Here is a 20,332-nt window from a genome sequence, read left to right on the forward strand (position 1 = left end):
TCAAAATGAGACGAGAATTCCCTCTGCAACTGTTATGGAAAAGAAACTTACCACCGCTATAGGCTTTCAAACTACTCCATTCTTTTCTCTAGGTAATTACATGTTATATTACCACTAAATATCATCCCAATCATAAAAACGGATGGGACTTGTCAGGGGACATGTCACCCCTATTGCATGCCAGCTCCGTGTTGTGTAGCCCTCTCCTTCCACGTTCATCAACAGCTTGCCCATCTAAACCCTTCAGGCACATTGCCTCTCCTTGTCTGATACTGGTGATAGACAGCACACAGGAGAACCCAGTTACTCAATTTGGAGTTTACGGACAGAGTGTCAGTCACAGCCAGAGTCTGGGGAGCCTTCAGCCTGGGCGACATTACTGTTCTGCATCCTTGTGGAGAAAGGAATTGTTGGGATTTGGTTCTTGTCTTCTTGTTGATGTCAGAGAGGGAAGGAAGGTAGGAATATATCTGTGTTACAAGCCTCCAGCAAGAACTGCTGTAACAACAAAGGAAATGTATTTTCTCACCCTACTTGTTGGTGCATGATTTGTTTATTCATGGAGAGACAAGCACACAGTATAATATAAAAAGTGAAAGCCTGCAAAAGGATTTTCAAATGGTGTTTATACTCCTATTAAAGTTCATTCTTGATGTCACATCAGGAAGACCAAGTCATAAAAGTACATAACATACTTTAGAAATAATAAAGGTGCTGTGGAGGGAAAGAAGGAGGGATTCTTGGGGGACGGGGAGAGAAAGATGCTGGGGCTGGCAGGGGGTGGCGAAGGGGAGAACTGAGGATTGGGGCAGAGAGGAGCTCTCTCTAAATCTGCAGTCCCCTTGAATTTCTCACTTGATCTACTGCCTCTCTTTCCTTTTATGTGAAACAGGGTTTGTAATGAACAAAACGGTTTTAAGCCCCCCATAACAATTTTTCCAGAGACACTTCATCTGCGAGTGGACATGGTAGTTCCTCCAGCCCCCCACTACCTTCAAGTCTACAAGCAGATCCAGCACTGGGCCCAGAGCTGGCTAACCCCGTGGACCTGCTAGAGAGGAGCCAGAGCACACTTCCGAGCAGAACCGAGGATGATTTGTCAAATTCATACACTGCTGGCAGGTGTCAGTAGCATAATAATTGCCCTTCAGAATGCTTCAAAATGAGGAAGAGGGCGTCATTTAAGTCAAAAGAATAAGAAAGGAGTAATGATCAGCCACATTCCCATGGGGGAGCCAGAGGAGGAGGGAAGCCATGTGCTCATGCGTTGTGGAAGCTGAGAGCCATGCTGGTTACTGCTTGATTCTGGCATCAAACAGTCCCGCGCTGAATTTCCAGCTCTGCCAGCAATAGTTGGCAAGCCTGTGTAGGCACACAACCTCTCTAGGCCTTTCTCCTCTCCTCTAGGAAATGAAAGTATACAAGGGATGCATCTTGTGAGATTCGTGGTAGAATTTCTGTGTAAAGTGCTTATCTCAGTGGGCTGATATACGTACAGGGTACTCAGGAAACCGTTGGCTATTAGCATGGTCTTTCCGGTCTCCAGTAGATACTACCACTTCTGAGTCTCTGCTTCTTTTCCTTTGCGATCTTTCCTTTCAAGTAAATGACCCACCCAGATCTGACACCTGACCACCTCAGCCAATCAATCCATTCCTTACCCTGTAACACAGGTGTGGGTCAGGTGGGCCATTGAGAGCCCTATTTAGTGACGTTTATGTCTCTGCAATTATCCTCTGTAGCATGATGTTGAGAGGTCATCCCTGCCTTCTCCTAAAAACAGTTGGTCTGAGGTTAAAGATAATAGGGAGAAATCAGAGCTGAAAGATAGAGGGAGAGAATCTGGAAGGCATGTCTAGAACTTGGGATCCACCCAGGCTGGTCACCAGCACCGCCCACTGAAACACTCCAATTACGGCAGCCACTAGAGCCTCCTTTTGGGATAGGCTACTTCAAGTTGTTTTTCTCTCTCTTGCCACTAACCTGGCTAAATGCATTTCATCCTCCTACTCAGGGTGGAGAATGTGAGGAAGGACACCTGACAATGCCATGAGTGGTTGCCAATTATGCACCCAAATCAACTGTCAATCTTTTAAAACATTATAGAGTCTAGATCCTGTCATCCCCAGAGATTCTGATTCAATACAGCTGGAAGGGGTCTGGGCATCCTTCTGTTGTAGTAAAGAAAGAATGAGGAACTGAGTACCTGAGGGAAGATCTAGGGTCTCTCAGTCACAGTGAGAAGAAGGAAGCTTGGTGCTGTCAGGCTGACATCAGAATAAGGGACGTCCCCCAGAGTCCTGTAAAGTAGTCAGGGATCACCTTTGTTTTACTTGGTAAGAATTGGGCTCTTTTGATAATAATCATGATCGTCTGTTTGATGCAACCAGAGATATCTTATTATAGCATTTTAGGACTACAAAACCATTTCCATTCAACCCTTAGTTCACATTCATTCTGAGTGTGATGCCCCCTGATGTGGCCACCACACACAAGTATCAGGAACTGCAGGCAGTTCTGGTTTGTGAGCTCCCCACACTCAACTCCTGGAAGAGACTGGCCAACCCATACTGAACCAACAGGTATTGCCTTTCTCCATCCAGTGGAGACTTTTCCCAACCCCTCCTCTCCTCTTCAAAGGGCACTCCAACAACATCTTTGTTTAGCCGAGGTCCTTTCCATGTTTGAATGAAAAAGATGGGAAGTCCTCTTTGCTATGATTTGGTATAGGATGAGGAAGGGAAAAGTGCCCTGTTTCAGTACAGACCTGTTTTGACTAGAGGGTGCTCTGAATAGTGGTCTCAGCTATCCAGCTTCTAATGAGCTCAGCTAGACTCTGGGTTCCATGTTTATAACTCAGCACCGAATTCCAATGTGTGGATTTTCCTCCCAACACACGTCAAGGGATTCTCTCACACCAGTGGGGTGTCTACAGTTTCACTCAGTTCCAACACTACCTGAAGATAGCATCAGATCCCAAAGGTTAAAGGACTCAGTCCCTCAAGACTGCCTCTCTACCCCACTCAAGATGCCAACTGAAAGGTAAGGTTGTTACCTGTGCTTCTGACAGACCAGCTATAGATCGGAGGTTCCAAGATTCCCTCCTTGGGTTCAATTAATTTGCTCGACCAGCTCACAGAGCTCAAAAGAAACATTTTACTAACTGGATTACCAGTTTGTTACAAAGGACATAATTTAGGAACAGGCATATAGAAGAGATACATAGGTCAAGCTATGTGGGAAGGGGCATGGAGATTCTATGCTCTCTGAGTGCACCACTCTCCCCGAGTCTCCATGCTCACTAATCTGGAAGCTCTCCCAACTGGTCCTTTTGGGTTTTTACAGAGGTTTTATCACAGAGGATGATTGGTTAAATCATTAGCCACTGATGATTAAACTCAGTCTCCCAGCCCCTTTCTCCTCCTGGGAGGTCCAGGCCTGGGAATGAAAATTCCGACCCCTAATCTCAGGTTTAGTTCCACTAACAACCAGCCCCCATCCTTAGGTGTCTCCAAAAGTCACCTTATTAATGTAACAAAAGACATGGTAATGGCTCTTCTCACTTAGGAAATTCCAAGTGTCTTAGGAGCTTGATTCAGAGAAATGGGGACAAAGAGCAAGAACCTATATCTTATTATAAATCACAATATCACAGTCTGTACCACACCATCTCTCATCTTCATCTAATTCTATGTTCAATCCTCTCTTCTGAACATCTCAAACTCCTTCAAGTTCATGAACTCATAAGTCCAATTTATAGGGCACTGGCTGTAGGGGGAGGTTTCTCAAAATGGGGTCCAGGACTGTCCACACGCAGTCCCCTGGAGACACTCAGTTGGGTGGGAGGTGCCAGGAGGGGTGCGGATTCCACTTCCTAGTCGTCTCCCAGACCAAGAAATCAGACCCTGGAGGAGCTGGGATCAGGAATCCGAACTTCTGGCAGTCCCCAGGCATTCTGAGGCACAAAGTTGAAGAATCTCCATGCTGGGTAGGCCCCTGCCTCCTCTCTCCTCCTCCCTTGTTAGATAGTGGAAATCAGACAATTGGGCCTGAGCGGGACACAGGGAGGAAAACAAGAACACTGCCTTGCCTACCACCCCCCCACCCCCCCCGCACACTGCCTATTAAGAGGCCTTGAATGAAAGGCAAGAAGGAAAAATGGTTCTTCTACCAAGGCTGGCATTTTAGAAAACCCTGTTTCAAACACCCTGAATTTTGAGGCCTGAAAATAGTTATTATTTTTGCCCTCATTACCTTCTTTCTCTATTTAAAATGTAATCATTGTCAGAAGAAAACTGCAGCTATGCACATCTCTGCCAAAGCCTCACACAATAGACACTAAAAATAGGGCTTTGCCTCCAAGCTCCACAGAATTCTCCAAAATGAAATGTATGTGTATATATATATATATATATATATATATATATATATAAAACTGAAGGTCTGGCCTGTTGTCTAGTCACATCCATTTGCCTTTTATTTCCCCCAAAATAGCCTTCCCTTCTTTTCTGAATGACCTCCTTTTCCTGATTTGCACTGGTCAGGGTCGTGCTGGCCTGGCCTGACCCCTTCAGCCACTCTTCTTGGGTTTTCTCTTTTGATTCATGGTCCAGTCACCACTGGAGATGGAGCTGATCAATCTGGAACTTTCTTGGCAAACTTCAGATTTGCCTGCCACCGTGATGACACCACCCTGGTCCTGCCCACCCCTCACATGAGCCACTAGGTAAAAGCACTTGGAGATCTGCACATAGACTGGCCAGGCAGGAGGCTGCCCAGGGTCAGAGCACAAGCCCCTGTGCTGAACCAGGAATTGTAAGGGAAAAGGCCACAGAATGACTTCACAAAGGAACATGCTGGAACAATGTGAACTGCGGGACAAAGCTCCTTATCTAAAGGGTGGGAATCTCACACAGGCAGACGTATTGCTGCCTTGGCTTTCTGGCAAATTATAACACCCAAAATAGCATGACTTCTTTTAAATTCCTCCTGGCATCTGCCCACAGCACCCACACCCAGGAAATGGTGGGCGGAGTCTGTTTTCACCCACTGCTGTGAGCTAGAACAATTTCACTCACTTCGTAAAAAAATATATATGAGAAGTGAATGCAATGCAGGCAAGGGCAAGGCTCTCATGGAATGATTTCATTCTCTTTGGCTCTTCCTTCTGTGATGGGGGCCTTGCTGTGATGGCTGCCAGTACAGTGGTACAGGCCCATGGGCTAGGGGTTTCTGGCCTCCACTGATGTGAAGCACCCTCATCAGCCTGTGGCTCAATTCCCTAACCTAGTGTCTGGGAGCCAGTGTGTCTGGGAGCCCAGTGTCTGGAAGCCAGAGCTGGGGGTTGCGACTCCTCTGAGGCCTTCCTGGATCTGGACCTGGTTTTCTTCTCTGCAGCACTGCCCTGAACAGCTCACAGTGGCTCTGGGAAATGGGCTGAGCAGGAGAAGGCTGACTCCACTATAGTGTTTTATTATGCCAAGGAGCTGTGGTCAGTTGTGTTCACCTGGGTTAATGCCCATTACACACAGAACTTTCCGGCATCCCCTTCTCTGGGCGTGCTTTCTCATGGGCAGCTACCACCACCCAGGAGATGTATTCCAGGAAAGTTATGCACGAGAGGGATTTTCTAAACTTTACTTCCTGCTGAAAGCAAATAATTATCTCAGTAGTTGTAGAAGTTTTGTCTTCATGACTAATTCTCTTATCCTGTGGCTCACTTGTGCAAATTTTCACCAACTTTCTGGAAGCACAATCATGTATGTACTGACTCTCTCAGTTATCTAGTGCTGTGTTAGAAACCATTCAGATATACTGGCTTAAAATAACCATTTTATTATTTCTCATGATTCCTTGGGTTGACTGGACATCCAAGATGGCTCTTTCCTCATACAACTGGTGCTTGGCTGAGTTTGTCTGAAAGACTGGGCCTTCTCGTTCAAGGTCTTTCCATATGGCTAGCTTGAGCTTCTTGACAGTGTTGCAGCTGGCTCCAAGATTGAGCCTACAAGTCCTACTTTACAAGCATAGATCAGACCTCTGCTTGCAACCCTCTTGCTAATGACCATTTGCCCAAAGCCATCATATGGCCAAGCCTAGAGACACTATGACAATACTGGAAGGCAGGGTTCCCTGGGAACTACAAATATAACAGTCTACCATACCAATCATTCCACAAATGCAACTCGTTAGGGATAACGGACTCTGACACACATTAAACACCATAAGCAAAATGTGGTGTCTGCTTTTCTCAGACAAGAAAGTGGAGCAGACGAAGAACCATTCAGTATAAGTGGAAGAGTGGCCAGCTCTCCTTAACAGGCAAATTCTCATTAACACCAGAGGAAGTTGGAGCACCGTTTTAGTCTGTTTCCTTTTGCCATTTTCATTTTACTAACTTCTAAAGATTTGATTTTGAAACATTTATATAAGAAGCCAGAATAGTAAAATGAACTCTCTGGTGTCCATGATTCAGCTTCAGTAATTATCCATTTATAGACAATCTTGGTTCATCCCACCTCTCCCCATTGTCCCTACCCACTGCCCGGTAGTTTTGAGGCATAACCCATTACATGGAAATATTATAGTGAATCTAAAAATAATTGTGCTCAGTTATAGGAGCTATATAATACTTATAATTCTATTTTTTAAAAAAATTCTAGAAGGTGCAAACGAATCTATATTGACAGAAATTAAATCAGTGATTGGGGATAGTGTGGGAGAGGAAAGAGGGGGGAATTATGAGAGAACATCAGATATTTGGGGTGTGATGGATATGCTCGTTAACTTGATTGTGGTGATAGTTTCACAAGTGGCTATATATGTCACAACTCACCAAATTACACAGTTTAAATATGTGTACAGTTGTTTGTACATCAATTAAGTCTACTTCAACATAATTAATTAAGGTTGAAGATGGGTTTAAAAAGAGTGAGTGTTTTAAAAATTGAATTAGATGTTTAAATAATTTGTTTTATTCTTTCTATTTTTATTGACACAAGCATTTAAGGTTATGTACTGCTTTGGCAATAACTCACAGGTTATGTTGTATCATTTTATCAATTGTCATTTCCTAAAAATCTCTGCAATTTGGTATGCATTTCTCCTTTGACCTAAGAGATGTTTAGGAGAGAGTTGTTTACCTCTTTAAAAATTTCAGATAAAAGAATCTTCTTCCATTTCTCTATTTGGTTGTCAGTGTCTAGGTTAACTATTTTATGATCAGAGGATTTTGCCTGTACTATTTCTCCTTTTGGGAGTTCATTGAGATGTTTGTTACCATCTGTCATGTGGTCAGTTTTCATCTGTGTTCCCTTGACCCTTGAAAAGAAGGTACATTCTGCATTTTCAGTATATAGATTTTGACATATATTAATCAGATCAACTTTCTTAGTTTTTACTTCTTTTTGCTGTTTGACATTAATTCTGACATGAATTAATAGGATTGAAAATTTTCCTATGACAAGTGTGTTTCTATTTCTCTTTACATCTTCTGTAATTTCTGCCTTGTGAATGTTGCTGTCATGTGGTTTTATGCACAGATATTCATTCACTATTCTGTCTTCCTTGTGCAATCCATTCTCTAGCTTTATCACATCCTATTTTTTGTCTCATTTAATGGTTTTTGTCCTGAATTTCCTCTTCTTTGAAGGTAAACTGACAGTACTTGCTTTCTTTTGGTTATGCTTGTCTGGTACATTATGACCATCATTTTCATTTTCAAACGTTATGATTTATTTACTGCCCAAGATATGCTGCTTTTATTTTTTAATTTATTTTAGAAATATTGTGTTTTTTTTTAAGATTTTATTTATTGATTTGACACAGAGACTTAGAGATCACAAGTAGGCAGAGAAGCAGGCAGAGAGAGAGGGGGAAGCAGGCTCCCCACCGAGCAGAAAGCCTGATGCGGGGCTCCATCGCAGGACTCCAGGATCATGACCTGAGCCGAAGGCAGAGGCTTTAACCCACTGAGCCACCCAGGTGCCCCGAGGAATATTGTTTTTAAACAGCAAAAGATTTTTTTTTTTTTTACTTTAAATACAGGAAGTTTTAATAAATGAATTGTGGACAACTTCAGAAAGAGACTTAGGAGATCAAATTAAAAGCTCAATTTGGGCTTTAAGCTTGAGATTTCTATTAGGTAATTATAGGATTACCTGCTTGCTTACGGAGTTTTTGACTACTTGGATTTCTCCTTCCTATATCCTGATGGCTAAATGGATACCTGTTCCCAAAGCCTTCCATAATTAGAAATAAATCTGTGGCCCTATCCAGTCCTCAGGTTTTTTTTTTTTTTTTCCCCTGGACTTTCCTGGCCATTTGTTTTCAGAGTAGTCTTTGTTGTTTTCACTTTTCCAAGCTCCGTTCTGCCTGGTGCTGGTTTTCTGTCCCCAGAGTGAGCTCAGATCCTGTGTTTCTGTAGTCACAAAATATCTTGGGACTATGCAAATCATGTCTATACAGATGAAGCTGCTGGGAATAGACAAATCATTTTTTCAAATGAAACAAGATCTTGGAAACTTGTCTTGTGTACTCGTCTTCTTTTGTCCATTCAGTGACTTGAACCAGTCGCAGGCTCGGTGAGCTCGGAGTGTGGCCGGAGGCCAGGGTGACGGGAGTAATTGGGTGCTGTTCTCTGAGGGCGCACTGAGGAGTGGGGCCCCGAGCTCTTGGCTCCTCAGGGCCGGAGACTGGGAGGCCACCATCTTCATTCCTGTCCTCCGGAACTCTCTAAACAGCAAAAGATTTTGTTGTGCTTTGTGATACAAGGTGAAAATCCTTTATTTTAATAATTGAATTTATCCCATTTATGTTTTTTGGTATGAGTTTGTTCTTAGATCTGTCACATTACAGATGGTCTTTGATTTACAATGGTTAGGCTTAATGGTTTTTTTAATTAAAGATGTTGCAAAAGTGATACACATTCAGTAGAAATCATACTTAAGATTTTCTTGTCTGGGCTGGTGATTTGTGGTCCGATCCTCTCTCAAAGCTGGGCAGAGGCATGAGGCACAGATCTGCGTCAGTCGCATGATCATAAAGATCAACAACCAACATACTTACAACTGCTCTGTACCCCTACAACCATCCTGTTTTTCACTTTCAGTATAGTATTCTATCAATCACGTGGATATTCAACACTTTCTTATAAAATAGGCTTTGTGAAAGATGATTTTGCCCAGTTGTATGTAAATGGAATTTTTCTAAGCATGTTAAGGTTGGCTGGGCTAAACTGCGATTTTTGGGAGGTTAGGTGCATTGAATACATTTTCAACCTACATTACTTTCAATTTATGATGGGTTTATTGGGATGTAGCACTATAGTAAGTTGTAGAAGGTCTGTATTTTTTTTTAAGTTTTTATTTAAATTCCAGCTAGTTAACATACAGTGTAATATTAGTTTCAGGTACACAATGTAGTGATTCAACACTTCCATAACAAGCTCATCATAACAAGTGCCCTCCTTAATCCCCATCACCTATCTGGCCCTTCCCCCCACCCACCTCCCTTCTGGTAACCGTCTGTCCGTTCCCTGTGATTAAGAGTCTGTATCTTGGTTTGCCTCTTTCTCTTTTTTCCCCCCTTCACTTATTTGTTTTGTTTCTTAAATTCTACATATGACTAAAATCATATGGTATTTGTCTTTCTCTGGCTGATTTATTTTGTTTAGCATAATACTGTCTAGTTCCATCCATGTTGTTGCAAATGGCAAGATTTCATTCTTTTTATGGCTGAGTAATATTCCACATATACGTGGAATGTATCTGTGTATATGTGCATATATACACATATATACACATGCATTTATATACATATACATATACATATACATATACATGCATAAATATACATACATATACACACACATACATACACACCACCTCTTCTTTATCAATTCATCAGCCAGTGGAGATATGGTACATACATATACATATATATACACACACTCCACCTCTTCTTTATGAATTCATTAGCTAGTGGACATATGGGCTGTTTCCATAATTTGTCTATTATGGGTTTTTGTCTAGAAATGCTGCTGTAAACATTAGGGTGCATGTATCCCTTTGAATCAGCATTTTTATATTTTGGGGTAAATACCTAGTATTGTGATTGCTGGATTGTAGGTAGTTCTATTTTTAACTTTTTTGAGGAAACTCCATACTATTTTCTAGAGTGGCTGCCTCAATTTGCATTCTCACCAACAATGGCAAGAGTGTTCCACTTTCTCCACATCCTGGCCAACAGCTATTGATTTTAGCCATTCTGACAGGTGTGAGGTGATAGCCCATTGTAAGTTTGATTTGCATTTCCCTGATGATAGTGATGCTGAACAACTTTTCATGTGTCTGTTGGCCATTGGCATATCTTCATTTGCCTTTTCACATCTTTCGCCCATTTTTAATTGGATTATTCATTTTGGGTGTATTAAGTTTTATACATTCTTTATGTATTTTGGATACTAACCCTTTATCAGACATGTCATTTGCAAATATCTTCTGTAGATTGGTTTTTAGTTTTGTTGATTGTTTCTTTGCTCTGCAGAAGCTTTTTATTTTGATATAGGTCAAGTACGGAATTTTTGTGGTTTTGTTTCCCTTGTCTCAGGAGACATATCAAGAAATAAGTTGCTATTGCCAATGTCCAAGAAATTACTACTGTGTTCTTTTCTAGGACTTTTATGTTTTCAAGTCTCACACTTAAGTCTTTAATTTTTCATTTATTTTTGTGTATAAGAAAGTGGTCTAGTTTCATTCTTATGCATGTTGCCGTCCAGTTTTCTCAATACCATTTGTTGAAGAGACATTTCTTTTCCCATTGGATATTCTGTCCTGCTTTTTTGAAGATTAATTGACCATATAATTGTGTGTTCATTTCTGGGTTTTCTATTGTTCCATTTATCTGTGTGTCTATTTTGTGTCAGTACTGAACTGTTTTGATCACTACGGCTTTGTAATATAACTTGAAGTCTGAAATTGTGATGCCTCCAGCTTTGTTTTTCTTTTTTAAGATTGCTTTGCCTATTCAGGGTCTTTTATGGTTCCATACAAATTTTAGGATTGTTCTAGCTCTGTGAAAAATGCTGTTGGTATTTTGATAGGGATTGCATTAAATGTGTAGGTTGCCTTGAGTAGTATAGACATTCTAACAATATGTGTTAGAAGGTCTATATTTTGCTCTCTGAATACAGTATTTTAAAATCTTTCAGTATAAGGTCTGTTTGTTTTCTTCTTGGGTTGGGAGAACAGGGTGAGAAGTAGAGGTGAGAGGAAAGGAGGGAAGAGGAAGAGAAGAGAAGATTTCAAGAGAAGGGAAGAGAAACAAGTTGTGATACATAAGAGGAATTATAATATTGTTTTAATGATTATAATTATCAGACAAAACCCTGAATCATCTGCTTTTTAAACTGTTTTGAACAATAATTAAATTCATATGTATTTTCTTCCCTTCTGTCTCTTCTCCACTTCCTACTTTACTAAGTAATATTATCTTGATTAGTTTTTATTTTGGGCTCTTAAAAATGTATGTTCTATTATTTGAGTCTTTAAATTCTCTTCCCTGTGTCCTTGATTCTATAGATAAAGCCATCACTGAGCTTCCAAATGACATCTTTACCCTTTCCTATTCCCAGTGTTTGCCAGTTGTATTATTTCTACATTGTCAGAGCATACGACACTTACATTCTATTTTGTTACTCCAATCCCCACTTCACATTTACTTTTAGATCCAACCTAAATATAATTAAGGCTTACAGTCACACTCTTGGCTAAAGTTTTTGCAGTTGAGTCTCAGTTGGATGAAGTTCATTTTCTGGTTGTTTCCTCAAGAAAGGTTCGTGGAAACAATACTTTCTGAGTTTTTGCATATTTAAATGGTTTGCAATAGGCTTTATAATTCTCGAACAGCTTGGATGATAGAAAATTCTTGGTTTGCACTTTCCTTAAATATCTTCTGAGTGTTTCTCCATTCTCTCTATTTTGTATAGAGATTTTATTTATTTATTTATTTGAGAGAGAGATAGAGAGAGCACAAACAAAGGGAGGGGCAGAGGGAGATAATCTCCAGGAGACTCACGCCGAGTGCAGAGCCTTGTGGGGCTCAATCTGAGGACCCTGAAATCATGACCTAAGCTGAAACCGAGAGTCAGATGCTTAACCAGCTGAGACCCCCAGGCACCCCTCTCCATTCTTTTCTAATGTTAAATACTATTGGGTGAAGTCTGAGTTCCATCTGTTTTTTTTTTTCCCCTCTTTGTAAGTAACTTGATTTTTTTATGCTTTACAAAGGATACTCTCCTTAAGTCAATAATTAGACTAGGCTATGTCTCATACGGTGACTATCCTGGATCAGGTTTCCCTGGGAAGTGGTGTGGACATCCAATAAGTAGATTGAAGTCTTGTTTCATTTTAAGAACTGCTTTGAATTATATTTTAAAATATTTGTTACCTTGTATCATTTGGTTTCTTCAGGGACCCCAGTTTTGCATATGTTGGCTTTCTTTTAACTTTCTGCTATCACTGTCCTGTCCCCTTTAATTGTCTTAAACTTCCATCTCTATGTCATGTAGTTGCATTTCATATTTCTACCCTTTGATTCCCACACAGCATCCACTGCCGGATGTCGCTCCTTTTGAGCCCCAACCAATTTTGTCTTCAGTCATGTGAAGATGGCTTTATTTTTTTCTATCTTTCCTGATTCTTCTACTCCTATCTCATCACCTCTCCCTGCTTTGTCTTCTTGTATTTGAGTTCTGACATTTGTGCTTTGTGGTTTCCCTCTAGAGATCGCATTGTTTTGCTAAGGTTTTTTTGGTTGTGCTTTGTCTCTAATTCACGGAGGAATGTTTGATCATAATTTCATCTTTTCCAGGCAGTTTTCTGGTGCATGTTCTTCTGTTGACAGAATTTGCTGTTCTTTGCATCTTACAGCATGCTTGCGTGGAAGGTATTTTATTTTCTTTTTTGTTACTTATAGAGTATATGGGTGGGACTTTCTCAAAAAAAGCTTTCTGCAGGAGGCTCTAAATAAGGGTGGGGCAGGAGCAGCTTTCTAAAATTCTTGATCCCAAAGGACCTTTCTCTTTCTGTTTCCACAGAGACGGACTGCTTCCTGAAAATAGTGTGATTCTTTATAGAACTCTGCCTCCTGGACTTCTCTGAATCAAGCTGGGTTCACAGGGCTTCTGTGGCCAACCCTTGAACCTCTAGTTCCTTCACCAGACAGTGCGACAAGGGGCAGGTGAGCAGATCACCTTCAAGAAGTGCAATTTTTTTTTTTTTTTTTGCATTTTCTAAGCCCCGCTGCCACTGACCCCTAGACACACCTGTATTTCTTCCTGTGAGGGTTCTCCTCCTGACAACGCTTACATATGTTTTGGAGTCTATAGCATATGAAACTCCTTGAAGCTATGATCCCCATGAGGAGAAGGAAGCACTACCACTACGCTCATTGCCACGTCGGATAATTTGGAGGAATTAATACTAAGCTTCTGCGCTGTCCTCCGAAAGACTTTCAGCAGTGTGCAGTTGGAGGCATGATGGAGGTACATTCTTCCTGAATCAATTTCCATCCCCCTCTCTGGCCCCTGTGTGACTGTTCCAGCAGGAAATATGGCAATAGACATTAGTCAAGCAAACTAGAGAGCACATGTCAACCAAAAACATGCTATGTCAACTAAGGGGAAAACACGCACACACACATGTGCAAAATGTACATGTACACACACACTTTGTAGGCCAAATAAAGCATATCTGAAGGCTCCTGGTGCACCACCTCCACTCCAAATCAGCTCTAGGGTCCTTCTCTGGTGCCTTATAGTAAGGATCCCCATCACAACTGCTTATTACCTTGGTGGATTTTCCAGCCCTCCACCAATCCCTAAGGCTATTCCTGATGGTGACTTCATTTGTGTCACACGTGTTTATGGAGACGCCTTGTTTTTTTGCCTGTATCCTACAACCCCACTTTTTGCCCTGTTCCAATCTGATCTCTTTGCCTTTAATAGGTACCTCCTTACCATGTACAGCCTTAACCCAATGCAGATCTGTGCAGGCTGGAATTGTCCTAGACTTGTGCAATATGCCAGGGACTCTAGTTGATTTCAGAATTCGATTTTGATATCCACAACCCCTCAGTTTCCATGCTTGCACCCGAAGTGTGGCAGCAGCTGGGTGGGGCAGCCCTATGTGGAGAGGTGAGCAGAAAGGAGAAGACAGGAACACCATTGTGACCAGCAACTTGGGTGGGCCTAAAGGGAAGCTGAGGATAGGCCCCAGAGCGGAGACCTATGCCCTAGCATATCACCTGGGGCTCTCTGCGGAGAGTTCTGGGCTGCTGTGAAACTCCAACTGCTCTGGAACAAAGTTGAAATGTTGTTGGAGAGCAGCCTTGGCAGGGGTAGGGGCCAAGTGTTCTGGACACTTACCAGAAATAAACAGACTGCAATGAAATAGATCAAGAATCCTTTCCAATTAGGACAGTTGTGTGGGTTTAAAAAAAAAAAAATTCTGAAGTAAGAAAGGGAACAAAATGCAAAAATCTGTTCTTTTCTTCCAAAAGACTTTAAGTAGCAAATAAGCAAGGTGTCAGGACTGGGAAAGCCTTCTGTCTAGGCTCTGAGTAAATGAACTTGCTTTTTGGTAAAGAGCTTGAGTTAAAATTAAACAGATACATATGCATAGCTTGCAATAGAATGATCCTGCATGTATCGCCTTAAAAAGAAATCTGAACATTTTTCTGAGTAGGGCAAGCAAAGAGAATCAGGCAACAGTCCCTCCTCCAGAAATCCATAAACAGCCCCTCTCCTTCTACAGCAGAGGAAATTCGTCAGAGCAGCCCACCAAATGTCCTCGTGTTCTGAAAATAGATGGCACAGGTCTTTCTCTGGGCACTTCAGGACAAGGGCACAGGGGGTGTCCTTAGTGACAAAGGCAAAATCCATATTAAAGACTGCCAGCCCCACCTCCACAGCCACCCCCCCCCACACACAATGAGGTCTTCAAAGTCTGCGGAAATATCTTCAGTCCCTACACCAATTATCTACGTTGGCCCGTTTTTATGTACATTTGAATCCAGTTTCAAATTCCAATTTAGATTCTGTAATCTCAAGACCTAGAATAGTGCTTGGCTCGAGGTGGTGCTCAATATATATCTGGCGGCAGGATGAATGTCATGCCTTGCTATTGCTTCTAGTCTTTTAACTTCCTTCCATCTCCTAATTTCAACAGGAACTGACTCTTTGAAAAGCCTGCCCCAAAAGGTCATATTTTTTTCCATGTAGTTTCCATACACTTTTCCCCCCCATTTTTGCCACCTCGAAGAAGGCTGTCAGCAACCTTAAGGAGGCCTCATGGGAGTGACAGGATAACACTCCCAACTCTTCCCTCTATCAGAAAAACAACTGTATCAAGTTTACTCAAGGGACATTGGCAGATATTAGAAACAGCCCGACCAATGTGGATTTAGGAAGACGTCACTTTTACAATGGATTCAACATAGAGGGCAAACTATTTAGAAAGTGCTGAGGAGGGAGATTGTCGGCTCCTGACCTGTGGCAAGACATGGAGAGTGGGCCACACCATGTGATTTTTTACTTTTACACACTCACTTTCTCATGACCAGATGCTCATTCACTGCTTCTCCAAACAGACCACTTGAACATCACTGTAGGGTCTGGATTGACTGAGCCCAGGGAAGGGAGGTGCTGTGCTGAGGAAGAAGGGAGGGGCCCCAGGGCTGCTGGTATGGAACATAGCTACTTTGTCCCTTGGCATTGCCATGGAATTGGATTTTTCCATAGCAACACAGTCAGGCCCCAAAGAACCTTGCTACCCTAGGATCAGCTGATTGACGCAAGGACTCTCAGTGCCATATGCATATCTTCTGTCCTTCAGCAGCCCCATCCCTGTCCCCACAACCCTCCCCCACCCAGCACAGTGGCTGCATCCTTGGGTATGTGGCATTTTTGTCAGTGGAAACACCTGCCAGGAATCATAGGCACGGGATAGCTGCCTTCCCAGCTCTCGCCCTCTCAAGAGAGCAGTTTAACTCATTTACACTTTCCTTCTGTGTTCCAGCAATTATTTTTCCTTCTCCTGATACCCTCTTCATCACCTCCTTGCCACTTGTTCAGCAGTGGTTCATGGGATGGATTTCAACTGAAACCTTTGGTAAATAATGGGAAGCTCTGCAGCTACTAGGAGTTGCTTTCCCAGCTGGTTGCGGAAAACTAGAGACAAACTTTTTACTGCCTGAGCCACTGCAGTCCCTCGTGCAGAAATCTTGGGAAGCAGTGTTAACTCTTGTCCCAGAGTAGTAGTTAGGAGCTGAGTGAGATGCTGTTGGATAACACTAAACGTATGCTTGTCCTGCCACTCTGTTCCCCAGAGAGAGCTCCCCAAACCCTTGTAAATGTCTAAGTGATAGGAACACTAGGAGTGTGTTTTGTTCTTCTGAGATGACTCTGGGTGGGCTCCTGGATGGGGGCTGGTCACCAGAAAGATCAAGCCATGATTAGAAGCTTGGACTTTTCGGCCCCACCCCCGAACTTTCAGAAAGGGAAGAAGGGCTATAAATACAGCTAATATTGATCATGCCTACATGAGGAAGCCTCTAGAAAATCCTAATATTAGGAGGTTCAGAGAGCCTCCAGGTGAATGGACATACCCACACCAGGAGGATGACACATCCATATCCATGGGGATAGAAGCACTATGCGTGGGACACTTCCAGACCTGACCCTATGTACCTCTTCAACTGGCTGTACAGCTATATACTTTATTACATCCTTTAAATAAGCTGGCAGATACAAGTGAGTGTTTTCCTGAGCTCTGTGAGCAAATTAATCAAGTCTGAGGAAGGGCCATGGGAACCCCCAATTTGTAGCCAAATAGGATGGAAGTTGTGGGTAACCTGGGGACATATTACTTGCATTTGGCATCTGAAACACAGTGGGAACAGTCTTGTGGGATTGAGCTCTTAATCTGCAGGATGTGATGCTACCTCCACATAAATAATGTCAGAATTGTACCAGTCACATTGTAGGATCCCCTGCTGGTGTCCCAGAGAATTGCTTGATGTGCAGGAAAACCCCTGCACATCTGGCATCAGCGGTGTTGTGAGTGCTCTGCGTGAGTAGTAAAGGAGACACACAGGAAAGAGAAACACAGAAGGAGGTGGAGGACTGGGTTTTCCCCTACCTAGGAGACTGAACTGAGTTTTGCCTTTAGAGACATATTTGTCATTTGCATCATGATGTATTCATTTCAGAGAGCTCTGCCAGTGATGTTCAAAGGACTTGATTAATTTTGACCAAGTTTGGTATTTGCTTTATGTTCCATTAAATCTCCTGCCTTGAAAGAAATGTTCTTAGTTAGGAAACTACAAAAGGGATTTTCAGTGGATTTCAGTGCATTTTAGTGATATTACTAAGGCAAGAGCTGTGGTTCACAGAAACCACATGCTGCATATAAAGCGGTTATTTCCATTACTAAGATCCCAGTGTTCTCACTGGAAGGCCACTCAAGCCTTACCATGATGGGGACACTGGGCACCATTTAGCCCTCAAAGATGAAGCATCTAAACTTTTATTAACCAGACCCCTTCTTGTGAAAGCACAAATCTCACACTGTTCCCACCTCACTCTCAAGTCCTGAAAGGTCCCATCTGAAAATCACTGTATCTTTTGCATGTTTCCTTTGGCCAAAAAATTACTGTTGAACTTTACTTTGGATAGTTGTACTGCAAAACAAAAACTAATATCTTTTTCTCACTTTATAATGCTAAATGTTTCTGTATTGTTAAATATGCTTTTTTTTTTCCCTATTGCATGTGACTCCCTGATTGGGAGTGACATATGTTGGTAGGTCCCACCTTCTAGATAATCATTGTTCTAAGAAATAACTTCCTGAAAGCAAACTGCTTAACGTTTTTATCATTGGTTTTACAAAACCTTAAGCCTAAGTTACCTCCACTTTCTGCAGGGAGAAAAGAGGGCGAGGAGACAGTACGGCTCCATATGGGGAAGTAGCCAAAACAGCTCCATCCAGAATTGCCTGGAACAATCAAATTGGGAAAATCATCAGCAAATTAGTTGTATCAGAGCAAGAGTAAGTTACCCACGGCCAGTGGTCACTGCAGCCTGTCCTACTGCTTCCTCCTGCCCGAGTTTCAATTTTGGAAAATATGCCCTTATTAATGTGTTCGTAACAACGTTTTCATTGTCATTGTTCCTCATGGACATTTGTAGGAATCAGCTGTTGCTGCATCACTAACTAATTCCAGACTCAGTGGCTTAAAACAATGTCTATTTAACTATTACTCACAGTTGAACTAATCATGTCTTTTCTGATGCTTGGACATCTTGGGAGCTTGCTGACCCTGGAGGGACTGCTCCTTCCCAGGTTAGCTATTTCCTAGAGAGAGAAAATGTCTCAGCCAGGATCACACCTTTCACATGCAAACTGACTAGTCCAGAGCCCACACCTTAACCTCCTCCTTCACCTCCCTGGCTTTCACACTTGGACCCCTTTCCACCACCCTAATCATGCCAGAGCCAGGATTAGACAACTAGGGACAGCCTTTATGCCCCAGAGCCTGCTAAAATTACCACATTTTTAAAAAAGATTTTATTTATTTATTTGACAGGCAGAGATCACAAGTAGGCAGAGAGGTAGGCAGAGAGAGGGAAAAGCAGGCTCCCTGCTGCGCAGAGAGCCCGAAGCGAAGCCGGGCTCAATCCCAGAACCCTGGGATCATGACCTGAGCCGAAGGCAGAGGCTTTAACCCACTGAGCCACCCAGGCGCCCCCAAATTACCACATTTTAAACAGCCCTGCTTTAAGTCTGCTTCACCTGTGTCAGCCAAATGGAAACCACAATAAAGGCTCTTGCTCGCTTTTCTCTCCTCTCCTCTGTATCCTGACAGACACTGGTGCATAATATGACCCATATTTAAATTTTTTTTTTTTTTTTTAGATTTTATTTATTTATTTGGCAGGCAGAGATCGCAAGCAGGCAGAGAGGCAGGCAAAGAGAGAGAGGGAGGAAGCAGGCTCCCCGCTGAGCAGAGATCTGGATGTGGGGCTCGATCCCAGGACCCTGAGATCATGACCTGAGCCGAAGACAGAGGCTTTAACCCACTGAGCCACCCAGGCGCCCCAAGACCCATATTTTAAAGGTACAGTCTACAAGTCAGCTAGGCAGCTCTTCTGGACTTAGAGATTCTGTGGTCACCTATGGATCCAGCAGGCAGCTCTGTTGGTCTTCATTTGTTTGGGGGCAGTCTGCTTTATAACTATAAACTTGTCAGATGTCCACGACTGGACAGTCGGGCTCTCCCTCCTGTGTGCTCTCATTCCCCTTCAGGTGGACCTGGGAGGGTCACAGGGTAGTGGCAGGATCCAGTAGAGTAGAAAGGGGCGGGACCTCTTCCAGCCTCCAATGGAAGGAACACACATCACTTTCCCCGCCCTCTATTGGCTGAAGCAAGTCACAGAGCAGCCCAGGTTTGCAGGGGAAAGAACTAGATTACCTTTTGATGGAAAGTACAGCAATGTCACATTGCAAGTGATATGGATACAAAGAACAGTGGAGAAATGGAGACATTTCCTAGCCTACCTCTACCACAACATTCTTCTGCTCAAAAGAGTAAATTATCTAAAACGTGTTTTTCCCCCATGGACATAATAAAGATATGTATATTTTAAATTTAAAAAAAAAAGTGGCCTGTGTCGATAGTTCACTATACTAGTAAGACTAGAATTCGATGGAATTCCAGTCTCTCAGCGGAATAACATAAACGTGAATAATGGGAACAAAATATGACACCTGGTCCCTTGTTAAAATGCAGATTCCTGGCCCCAGAAAATCTAATTCAGCAAAACCCAGGATAGGGTCCAAGGGTCTGCATGTTAGCAGTATCCTCGGGGGACTTTGTGCAGGTGATTCTAATAACCTCCCTTTGAAAAATATTGGTGTCCCACGTTCATAGCAGCATTATTTGCAACAGCCAAGACATGGAAACTACCTAAGTGTCCCTCGATAGATAGATAGAGAAGATGTGGTATATATGTACAATGGAATATTCTTCAACCATAAAACAAACAAACAAACAAAACCCACAAGGAAATCCTACCATTTCTGATAATATGGTTGGACCTAGAGGGCGTTGTGCTACATGACATATGTCAGAGAGACAAATACGGTATGATATCACTTTTATGCGGAATGTTAAAAAACAAAACAAAAAAAAAATCACAAAAAAATCAAACACATAGAAAACGAGATCAGACTTGTGGTTACGGGAGGTGAGGACCCGGGGGAGGGGGAATTGC

General features: G+C 42.5%; 1 long non-coding RNA gene across 1 annotated transcript in view; it reads left to right on the forward strand.

Moving 5' to 3' along the window:
* LOC116856788 overlaps positions 1 to 20,332 on the forward strand; it is a 75,915-nt gene that overhangs the window by 54,435 nt on the left and 1,148 nt on the right. The window contains exon 2 of the long non-coding RNA XR_004380625.1: positions 13,097 to 13,239. This is a non-coding gene — a long non-coding RNA (uncharacterized LOC116856788). The remainder of the gene's footprint in view (positions 1 to 13,096; positions 13,240 to 20,332) is intronic.

The sequence above is a fragment of the Lontra canadensis genome, unplaced genomic scaffold (assembly GCF_010015895.1).
Source record: "Lontra canadensis isolate GAN:19392208 unplaced genomic scaffold, GSC_riverotter_1.0 scaffold112, whole genome shotgun sequence".
Lineage (NCBI taxonomy): Eukaryota > Metazoa > Chordata > Mammalia > Carnivora > Mustelidae > Lontra > Lontra canadensis.